This window comes from Glycine soja, chromosome 5 (assembly GCF_004193775.1).
Source record: "Glycine soja cultivar W05 chromosome 5, ASM419377v2, whole genome shotgun sequence".
In the NCBI taxonomy this organism is placed as follows: Eukaryota; Viridiplantae; Streptophyta; class Magnoliopsida; order Fabales; family Fabaceae; genus Glycine; species Glycine soja.
The window spans coordinates 29,074,500-29,086,161 of NC_041006.1; the positions used below are offsets into that span (position 1 = coordinate 29,074,500).

Genomic DNA, 11,662 nt, shown 5'->3' on the forward strand with positions numbered 1-11,662 from the left:
AAAAAACAATGATACACAAATATTACCTCATCATTTTAAATATTCCTCAAACACTTTTTTTAATCTTTATTTTCCTATCATTTCATAAAAACTATATATCGTTTGTATTTTTTTTTCTTCCATTCTCTCTAGGTGTTAAGTAACAATCTGTGTCCACTTAACATTTTTAAAAAACGAATTACATCGTATGAATAGTGATGGATTCAAAAAAAATTCTTAATAAGAAAATAGTTTGTACATTTTTTGATAAATTATCATTTGGTCCTTAAATGTATACACAAATATCACCTCATCATTTTAAACATTTCTCAAACATTTTTTTATCTTTATTTTCTATCATTTCATAAAAATTATGGTTTGTATATTTTTTTTTTCTTCCATTCTCTAGGTGTTAAGTAACATAATGTGTGTCCACTTAACATTTTTAAAAAAAGAACTACACCATATGAACAATGATGGATCCAGTAATTGGGGCATAGTTTGTACACTTTTTGATAAATTACCATTTGGTCCTTAAATGTATAAACTAATAACAATTTTTTTTTTAAATAAACTAGTAATAATTTAGTCATAGCTAAAAGAACCAAAATTCTAATTTAGTTCTTAAGTATGAAAAAAGTGTGACAACTATGTTATATTGTTAAATTTTGTTGAATCATTTTATCATTAAAATGTAATTTTCAAACACACTTGGTGTTCTGAATGATGTGGCACGGCACGGTCAGGTGGGATAGGATTGGCCTCATGTCCAACTGGAATATGGTCTGCGCCAAACTCAGGGCTATGTCTGGCCTCATGTTGAAGAGGGTTCGGCTGAATTCCTGCACCGCTACCGAGTCCATGTCGCGCCGATCACCTGCGGAGCGAACCCCGAACACCATGTTTTGTAGTTCGATCGGATTCCGTCGTAGAGTTGGGTCAGATCTTCTTGCTGGAACCCTCCAAAGTATTATGAATCATTCAAAAACCTATAGACAAAAAAACACTATAATTAGAGGGGGAAAAAATACGGGCAACATGAAAATATGATGAAAAAACACGGTGAAATTGGGTATTCTTGCTGAGAGTTAGAACTAATCTCTTAAAAATTAAAATACATCAATATGTTTAACATTTTTTTTAACAGATGTTCTTTTATATACAAATATTTAAAGTAAAGATTGAATTGAATCATGTACTTAAAAGGATATAATTATTATATGGAAATTTGTGTATATACTATACCCCTGTTCTGCTCACTGTATTTATTTTTATTGAAATTTTATGCTATTTTCAGAAATTTAAGAATTTGTATATTATTATTGAGAAATTCTCTCTTTAGAATGCCTGAATTCATTAAACTATTAGCCCAGAAAATAACTCTACTAAAATTCTTAGATTTCTATCAGTATAACAGTTCTCTTTTATTTTCTTCTTTAGCAAAAAGCTTATAATGAGAGTTAGTTAGGATAATTAACTTGATCAAATATTAATTCAATAATTTTTTAATTATAAGAAAGTTTAAGTTGTGAATTTTCAATAAAACAAAAAGAGATTACGAAATTGAAAATTAATTTTGAGGAACCGAATAAATTTAGTAAAAAAAAAATCATGTACACATCAAAGATTGATTTTACCTTTGAGAAGCAGAGACGAGGATGAGTTTGGTGAAGAGATGAGGGTGAGAGATGGAAGCGAGGAGGCCCACCATAGAGGAGAGAGAGTGACCAACGAAGATGCAAGATTACACCTGAAGCTCTTGCAAGATGGCGAGTAGGTACCAGCACCTATGTTGTCGAAGTAGTCTGGGTTCGTGGTACCAGCACCTATGTTGTCGTACAAGACTACACGGTAATCATCCACCAGATGCGGTACGAGGTGCTTCCAAACCGATTGGTCCGTGCCGAACCCATGAGTCAGTATCACGATTTCATTCCCCTTCCCTACTATTGTCATGTTGTGAGCCTCTTCCACGATACCCATAATCTTCTTTTTGTCTTCTTGTGTGCCCATCAGTAAAACCTATATGTCAAAGAAGGAGGAAAATGACCCCCAAAGGACTAGAGGAAATTGAAAGACAAGTAAAGGAATTAAAAGAAGTGGGATTCATCAGAGAGGTCAGATATACAGATTGGCTAACCAACATCGTCCTAGTAAAAAAGCAGAACGTTAAATGGAAAATGTGTGTTGACTCTATTGATCTGAACAAGCATTGATCGAAGGACTCATACATGCTCCCCAACATATATAAATTGATGGACGGATCCTTCGTCTATTGATATATGAGTTTAAATTCGAATTCAAAATAGAAATTATAGCAGTTTGGCAAAGAAAAGAACATCAAGATAGTTGAAATCATTAGATTGAAGTAGTTAGGAATCTATTGAACACATGTCAAAATTTGAAGATTTGACTGTTAGTGTTAGTTGTACAAGTCTATTATAAATAAAAACTTTGGACAACCATTTTTGTTGGATTGATTCACTGCCACTCAAATCCTCATATGCCAATCATGCTCCTCATCCGAAAAATAACTATTGTTTTGAAATCACAATGTATGTATTCATTTCACTTTTAATAAAATTTGTTTTATTTTTATTTTTATTTTTCTTGATTTTTCTAAAGCCTTAATTTTTTTCAAACTCAATTTCTTCTCTAAACTTTACTTCTATCAAATGACACTTTATTATTATTATTATTATTATTATTATTATTATTATTAGAATTTTTATTAAATGCCATATTAGAATTATCATTGAAATCATTATCATTGAAAACGATAAAAATTGAAACTATTATTATTATTATTATTGAAATCACTATAATTATCATAAATGGACATTACTATCGAAATTGTTATTATTATTTTCATTAATACTTAAATAATTCTCTCGAGTTGAAAACTATAATTACTTGTTTGATTAAAAGAACTTATAGTCGAATATAGATTTCAGCTCTCACACTTAAATATTTATATGTTAATAGAATTATTAGTAAAAATTATTACTTAATAGGTATAAATTCTTTTCGAAAAATATTTATAATTTTCACTATTAAGAGTAATACTAGAAGATAGGAAAGGAAATGGTAACTAAGCCAGGGTGATTTCATGAATACAAAATAAATCTATCCTACCCAAAGACCAGAGATATCTGACTTAGAGCCACAGGGTAAGGATCTCAGGGCACGTATAAGTTGGAGTCCCTACAACCACTTTGCATAGCCTCTTCGTAGCTTCTTGGATCATCATCGCCATGATGAACCTCATTTGATGTGTCATCTAGGACCATCAAGTTTAATCAATCAGGAACACGATGTACTTCAATAGATTTTCTAGAAGTCTCGTGCATTGGGTTCATAGGTTGCTGAATTGACTCTAAGATTGATTCATTAACCTGATCTTGAACTATAGTTGGTTCTTGAACCACAATTTTTGGAGGTGATGACCTTTGTCGTAACTTTAGAACATTAAAGAAAGATATCTTAGTTTTCATCTCATAGTCCTGAGTTGTTTCATTGGTTGATTGAGTTTCATCAAGCTTAATATTTTTACCATGATTTCTTCCTGCAAGGAATTTCCTTTCCAAAAAAAAAAAAAACATAGCTCCTCTTGCTACAAACATTTTATGGTCACAAGGTTGATTTAAAAAATATCCCATAATTTCTTTGGGATACCCAATGAATCTACATTTCTCAAACATGATGTATCATATAAACTTTGAAAGATAATCATACCAAATAAGTACTTAGTTGTCAGGTCAATCCTATTGGTATCTACAAATTAAATTTAATACTCCCCTGGGTAGTCCAGATATTTAGTATAAAAAATAATTTCAAAATTCATATCTCATGCTATATTAATTAATTATAAGTGTCCGGGTTGTCAGGTGGTTCCTTATTATTAATTAAATGAATAACTTGCATCAGATGCTTTTATTTTAACCTACAAGTCTCCGGTTGTCAAGTTGTTCCTTGTAATATAAATAATTTCCGTCACATTCTCCAATTTATTTTTCAAATTACAAGTCTCTTGTTAGTCAAGTTGTTTATTGTAATAAAACAAATCAAAATAGTTTGCATCATATGTTCCAATTTATTTTCAAAATCACAAGTTTCTTGAAATTCTGGTCGTTCCTTGTAATTAAACAATTTAATATATAAAACAAACTGGACAATATATCATCATATAATAAAACACATATCATCATATGTATTTACATAAAGACTATAAACAACATGTGGAGAAACAAAATTTTGCTCTTAAAATAAGTTTTTTTATAGTCATTGACAAGATACAACTTGAATTAAATCATTTTAATTCAAAATCTTATTTCTATGTTAATTGTTTGGAATATAATTAACTTTTGGTGTCAACTTCTTTGACAAGCGGAACAAAGAAAAAAAACTTAAAAAATTTTGGTGCTTCCATTCTAAGAGAATAACAATAGAAGAAGTAATTGTGTGTTTTTCAAAGGGCAATCTAAGGCTATCCTTATCGCACAGGTAGGAAATTTCTTTTTTTAACCATCCAGCAAAAAAAAAAACACTTACGATGTATTCTCTCTTGTTTTTGTCTACCAACTAATGACATATTTAAATCTAAAAGAAAATCTCCCTTTCTTTATTTCTATTTTCCATGTGTGTGTGTAACAATCTAATCAATAAGTCAAATATTTCTATGCAAAAGTACAAAAGTATATATAATCAAAAGAATTTGTCATACAGTGGACATAATATCATATATTATTGAATTTTATCACAATAATAAAAAATTTGGTACAATCCTATATGTGTGTAATATAATAAATTTTAGCATATATTATAAATATAATATAACAATCTAATCAATAAGTCAAATATTTATCTGCAAAAGTACAAAAGTATATATAATCAAAAGAATTTATCATACAATGGACATAATATCATATATTATTGAATTTTATCACAATAATAAAAAAATTGGTACAATCCTATAAATTATATGCTACAATCTATCTCTATATATTTCAATCATATTATATAATAACAATCATGAAAGGAAATCACCCGTCAAAATTGACACATATCACTGTATGTGATATCTCACAAATCAGTACCAACAACAAATTATAGATTAACAATTTAAATATATCTCCCTAGATATTAAATAAATATTCACATAAAAAAGTTAAATATTAATTTCAAAATTTCTAAACATCTAAACAAATATATCACAATATATAAATGTATACTTTGTGAAAAAACTTCACAATGAAAAGTGTCAAGCCTAATCATTCTATAAATTATACAAAATATAATTCACTTAAAATGAATGAACTCATTAACGTTTAATCAGACACATTTTCATGATTTTAACATTTGATATACTCAATTATATCAAAGTCATCAATTTATATAGTAATATTGAAGATAATAGTTTTCATCTTCAAAGCTATTGAAAACATGTTACCTCTAATAAAGATTACCTTAACATCTTATAATTCACAGATTTAATATATATTTATATAACCTTTCATATAACTTTTCAATACTTGAAAAAAAAATAATATATTATTATATATCCAATATATAATAAACATATATATATGTCTCAATACATCACATGTACACCAAATTCAATATCACGATGATCAAGATATATTATTTTTAGTTTTATTGCAATCACCATATATTATACAAGATATAATATAATAATAATAATTTAAAGTATATATTAGAATCTTGATTCACATGTCAAATATACAAAACTCATTAAGCATAATCCAACAATTGAAATATAGGTTTTAGATTTAACCAATCAAGTCAAAGATATTTCAACAAACTTATATCACAATGTATGCATTTAAGATTTTGATCTCAAAAACAATTCTGCAACCATTAGAGTACAGTTTAATAACACACATCTTTGATTATTCACAATGAAGTCAATAAAAGGTTTTGTAACAAAAAAGAGCACACACATGGTGCTTTATTTTTGGATTAGATTTTCTTCCAAAAAAACAAGAGATATCACATATCTAATAATCTAATATAATGACTATGTATTTCGGCATGTTTTAGATTTAATAAAACACATATTTTTCACAACAATTGCAATATCTTTGATGACACTAAGCAAAAACATATTCACTTTTAGTAGAAAAACACATTTCACATTATAATTTTAAACACAAAAGACTCATGACTTTAATATCAATTGATAGTTACATAGAAGTGTTCCTAACACTTATAACAGAAAATTATGATATATTTTGCATTAAAAAATATACAACAATAATAAATAGAAAAAAATAGGTTTGTGTATCCGAATGCGCGTTCTTGAAGTAACAAAAGTTTTCTTCAATAGTGTGAAGACTTTACGTGTATCCACACATTGAGAGCAATCTCTCCTATGAATCTTTGTTATCAACTCTTTCATGAGTGAAACTCTAAAGAATAAATTCTCTTTCTACTTCTCACTAGGCTTGAACTATGTCGTGTTTGGTACACTTTGCCTCAAGTAGATGGTTTATTTATAATGTTAAAGAGATATGAATTTGGACCTTTTTTTCAAAGAAAAAAGGAAATATTTTATTTAAAATAATTTCTTATCTCTTTATCTTTATAAAAATAAAAATGATCTCATATCTTTTATTTTAAGAAGCTTCCTGATATAAGACAAAGATAATTCACAATTAATCACATGACTAATTAAGACAATTAATCACATTATGTACAAATAGAATATTATTCTTATTTTATGGAAAACTTCCACATTTATAAAATAATATTCCCTCTTTATATTAATTATATTCTTGATGCTAACAAAAAATATAATAATATTCCACTAAAATATTTATTTGATTAAATTAAATTCTCTAATTTAATTATTAAATAAATTATTTTCTTATGCAAAGATGAGAACATTTGTTTGTATGTGACCCCTTAGGTCCAATGCTAAACTGGTAGTAAATTAATCATGATTAATTTACTAATCAAGGTAAGCATCAAGCAACACTCCTTAACTCTCGGATAGCATGAAGTAACATCTTTTACCTTCAATATAACCAATGGTGGAAGAATAATGTAATATTTCCTTCCATCATTTATAGCTCAAGGTTAATTCTAGAGCATAATATTATTGTCAAACTCTAATAAGCTAACACACTTAATCAATGAATGACTTAAGAAACTCTTTTCTTTTTTCATTCAATTGTCCTGTCCAAGGTCTCAATTCTATCATAGAACTCAAACTCATTACTAGAGTTGATGGATTCTTTCTTGATTAATCATTAATTCTATAAGTATTTAATCATATCTAATATTCGTTCAATTAGTGCCCTAGGACATTAAGTGTCCGAATTTAAACTATAACAAATAACTTGTTAATTACTATGATAATCTTAAGTTAAAGGAAATTATTATATTTCTTCTTGAGAACTTTCCACTGACATATTAAGATAATATTAACTATTAAGAATTCACAATTAAGTCAGTTCAATGATGAAATCAACATATACATAATTTATATATGTAAATTAATAAATGAGATCTATTAATCTTTATCCAATAAAAATTATTACATATATATTGATCTATATGGATTATAGATATCCTATTCACAAAAATCCTATGGTCAAAAACAATTTAGATTAAAATTATAAATGACTTATTTCTCATTATCATAATCTCTATCAAGATAACAAGCCTCTAATTTTAATCAAGGATTTGTCAAATTAACAATTTAATAAAATAATAAATATGATAATAAAATAAAAATAATTCTTTACTAAAATTGATAACATGATGGATTGAATCTTGGATATATATATTTATCCCCAACAAAGACATTGCGATGAAGAATATGATTTGCATGCAAGTAATCAAGTGTCATTAGTAGTTTGAGCAAGCCTCTTACAAAGTCTCTTTGTATACAAACTAAACTACTACTACATGTGCTTTCCAGTTCAAGTTTCCTCATAGTGCCCCCAAATTCTTTATCTCATTCTAGAGTTCTACAGAAAGACCAAGAAGGGAATTAAGAGCCCAGGCATAAACTATAATGATGAAAGCTTTTGAGCACATTGACCTATACTATCCAACTTAAGCTAGTAACAAACAACACAGTAAATAGATATATAATTATATATAACTCAAAAGGCTAAAGTAAAGGTCAGAAACTACAAATTATTTACATTTGAAATTGAATTAAGGTTTTTGTCCAGCTAACTATAGATTGGTTGATATATATCTTTAAATGTCCTCTCATACTCTAGAATAAAAAGATTCCAAAAACCTCACTCTCATCATCATAGACCACCACCTTCTATATCTCGATTGATTTTTTGTGCCATCACAAAAAAATATATCTATTAATATTGTTACTACTAACACTTTGGCACATTAAGCAGTGAACAAACAAAATAAGACAAATAAAGGGTGCAATGCAGGTACTTTGCAAGTTAAAAACAAATTAACCTAATATAATTAATGTTGTGAAATAAGTTTTAGAATATTTCATCTAAAACAAATTCAGAACTGACAATAATTAGAAGAGATAGGTACATGCTCAACTTTTTAATCCATATAAGCATTTAAAGTGATCTTGTTTATATTTTAGGAGTGAAAGCATAAGCAAAATATGGAAGTAGAGAAATATAGTACAGTCATTAAAACTGATTTTTGAATATCAGGACAAACTTCAGGCTTGGTAAAAACTCTAAGTAACATAAGCATTTTAACACCACAATTCAAGCACTTTCTAGTTTGTACTGTGGCACAACCTATATGGTAAAATGGCAATGTAGCCTAATCTAGCATTATTCACTTTTTAAAGAATGTATGTATATGCCAAAAATGAGTCCTACAACTACATCAGACCTTAAGCACTCACTTCTTCAGCTTTGAACAAGATTTCTATGAAGTTATGACTGTTGCAATTTTAATATTTATTTCAAAAGATTTATTTTAAAGATTTAATAAAATGAAAAAGGAAATTTATGACATTTAAATTCAACAATTTGAAATTCAAATCTCCTACAATTAAGCAATCAGTTACATTTCCTATTAATGCCAATACAAGAAGGAATCAAGAGGGGGACAATGACAATTATAGGATCATAATTGGTAAAAAAACAAAAAAAAAGTTGATTGATGGTATTTGAACGTGATTTTAAAAGGTGATGGACCAATTATTTTCTCCTTTTTCCTTCTATTAAGCTTTCTCCCTCTTTATTCCTGGGTCAATTATTTTTCTTTGTGAGTTTTATAACCTTAGCTCTGCTAAGACGTTCCTGTTGTATCCTGAGAGGTTTGTGTGGGACGTCACGGATAAACCTTTTAGATCAGTGATTGCCATGCCCTAGGAAGTTCAACTGCGTTCGTGATTTTCGACTTCAACAACAACAATCTAAAAGGTTTATATCATGGTTGAAGCAGAAAAACCTGTCAACAATGCCGACGCTTCCAACCCCACGCCACCAACTGCAACCTTTACCAAGCCGCTGCTTGGTGTCTCAAAAATTGAGGTCTTCATTGGCCAAAACTTTCGTCGCTGGTAGAAACACATTAATACCTTAATGGAAATGCATGGATTTGTCTTTGCTCTTTCCTCTCCCAAACCTGATGTCGCTTATGATGCCAATTAACTTCAACTATGGGTTCAAGCCAATAAGGTATGTTGTCACACTTTGTTAAGCGCCTTGTCTAATAATCTTTTTGATGTCTATTGCTCTTGCAAGGAATCCAAACAAATAAAGGACTCTCTCATACTCAAATACACTGTCTAGGACGTGGTCAGACAGAGATTGATCATCACCAACTACTACAGTTGGACCATGAACGAAGAAAAAGATATCAAGGTACAAATCAATGAATACCACAAGCTGCTGGAAGACCTAAAGACTGAAAACATCTTTCTGCCTGACGAGTTTGTTTATGAACTCCTGATTGAGAAGCTGTCGAAGTCTCGGACAGATTATAAGCAACAGTTAAAGCATAGACACAAACAGATGTCACTGCCAAACCTTATCACCCACATTATCGTTGAAGATACAAATAGGAAAGAAAGTGTTGCAGCGTGGACAAAAGCAATGTCTGCCAAGACAAACACGGTACAAGACAAACCATTTTATAAGAGGTATGCCAACAAAACCGATCACAATAACAAGAATAAGTACAAATATAATAACCCACATGCTGGTCTTTCTAATCTCATCCCACGTGCTCTTGCTTCTAATCCTTCTTTCAAGAAAAAAAGAGCCTATTTTGTTTATGGGAAGCCAAGACATTTTGTTCCTCAATGCAGGTACAGAGTTATGAGAAATGATAATCCTCCTAAGCCTAGGGCTAACCTGGTTGAAGGAGATGACATTATTGTTGCGGTCATTTCTCAAGTGAATGTTGTCACCAATGTGAACAAATGGGTGGTAGAGTCTAGGACTACCATGCACACTTGTCCTAATAAGAGATAGTTTACCTCCTACACTATTGTGGGGGATGTAAAAGAACAAGTTTATCTTGGTGATTCGAGAACTACTCCGGTTCAAGGAAAAGGGAAAGTTCTTCTCAAGCTCACATATGGAAAAACATTAGCTTTGAATGATGTGGTACAAGTTCCCCTCTATCAAAGTTAACCTTGTTTCTGTAGCATTGTTGGGAATGGTTGGGGTAAAGATATCCTTTGAGTATGATAAGATAGTTATGGCTAAGAGTAATGTATTTGTGGGGAAGGGTTATTGTGATCAGGGTCTCTTGTACTCAATGTTTCTGAAGTGATTAATGAGAGTGCATCTTCTTTAGCTTACTTGATTGGTTTTTATGATATAAGGCATGCTAGATTAGAACATGTTAATCTAATGTATGTTATGAAATTGCAACAACTAGGTTTAATTAATATGTATGATAAACAAAGTAAGAAATGTGAAATATGTGTTGAATCAAAATTAACTAAGAAATCATGTCCTTCTGTACAATGTGAAACTGAACTGCTAGGCTTAATTCATTATGATCTTGCTGATTTAAAACAAACTATGACAAGAGGAGGTAAAAGTTACTTTGTAACCTTTATAGATGATTACTCTAGATATACTAAAGTTTATCTAATTAGACACAAAGATGAAGTGTTTGATATGTTCTTATCTTATAAAGCCGAAGTTGAAAATCAATTGAATAGAAAAATCAAGAGGCTAATATTTGATAGGGGTGGTGAGTACACTTTGTTTAATAACTTTTGTGAAATGGAAGGTATAATTCATGAAGTAACCCCACCATATTCACTCGAGTCAAATGGAGTAGTTGAAAGGAAAAATAAAACTCTTAAGGAAATGATGAATACTTTACTTGTTAGTACCTCTACTCCTAACAACCTTTTGGGGAAGCCTTCTTGACTGCTTGTTTTTTACAAAATAGAATTCCACATAAGAAAACAGGTTTGAGCCCTTATGAGTTACGGAAAGGATATAAATCAAACCTTAAATATCTGAGAGTGTGGGGGTGCTTAGCCAAAGTGATGTTACTTGATCCAAAGAAAAGGAAAATAGGATCTAAGACTTCTGATTGCATGTTTATTGGTTATGCTGAACATAATGCTGCTTATAGATTTCTAGTTCTTAAGAGTGATATGATTGAGTGTGACACCATCATGGAGACTAAGAATGCTGAATTCTCTGAGGACATTTTCGCTTTGAGGTCTAGGGCTAGTTCT

General features: G+C 29.7%; 1 pseudogene; it reads right to left on the bottom strand.

Moving 5' to 3' along the window:
* Nucleotides 1-446: 446 nt before the first annotated feature.
* On the bottom strand, nt 447-2,492 carry LOC114412459 (annotated as a pseudogene).
* Nucleotides 2,493-11,662: the final 9,170 nt, after the last annotated feature.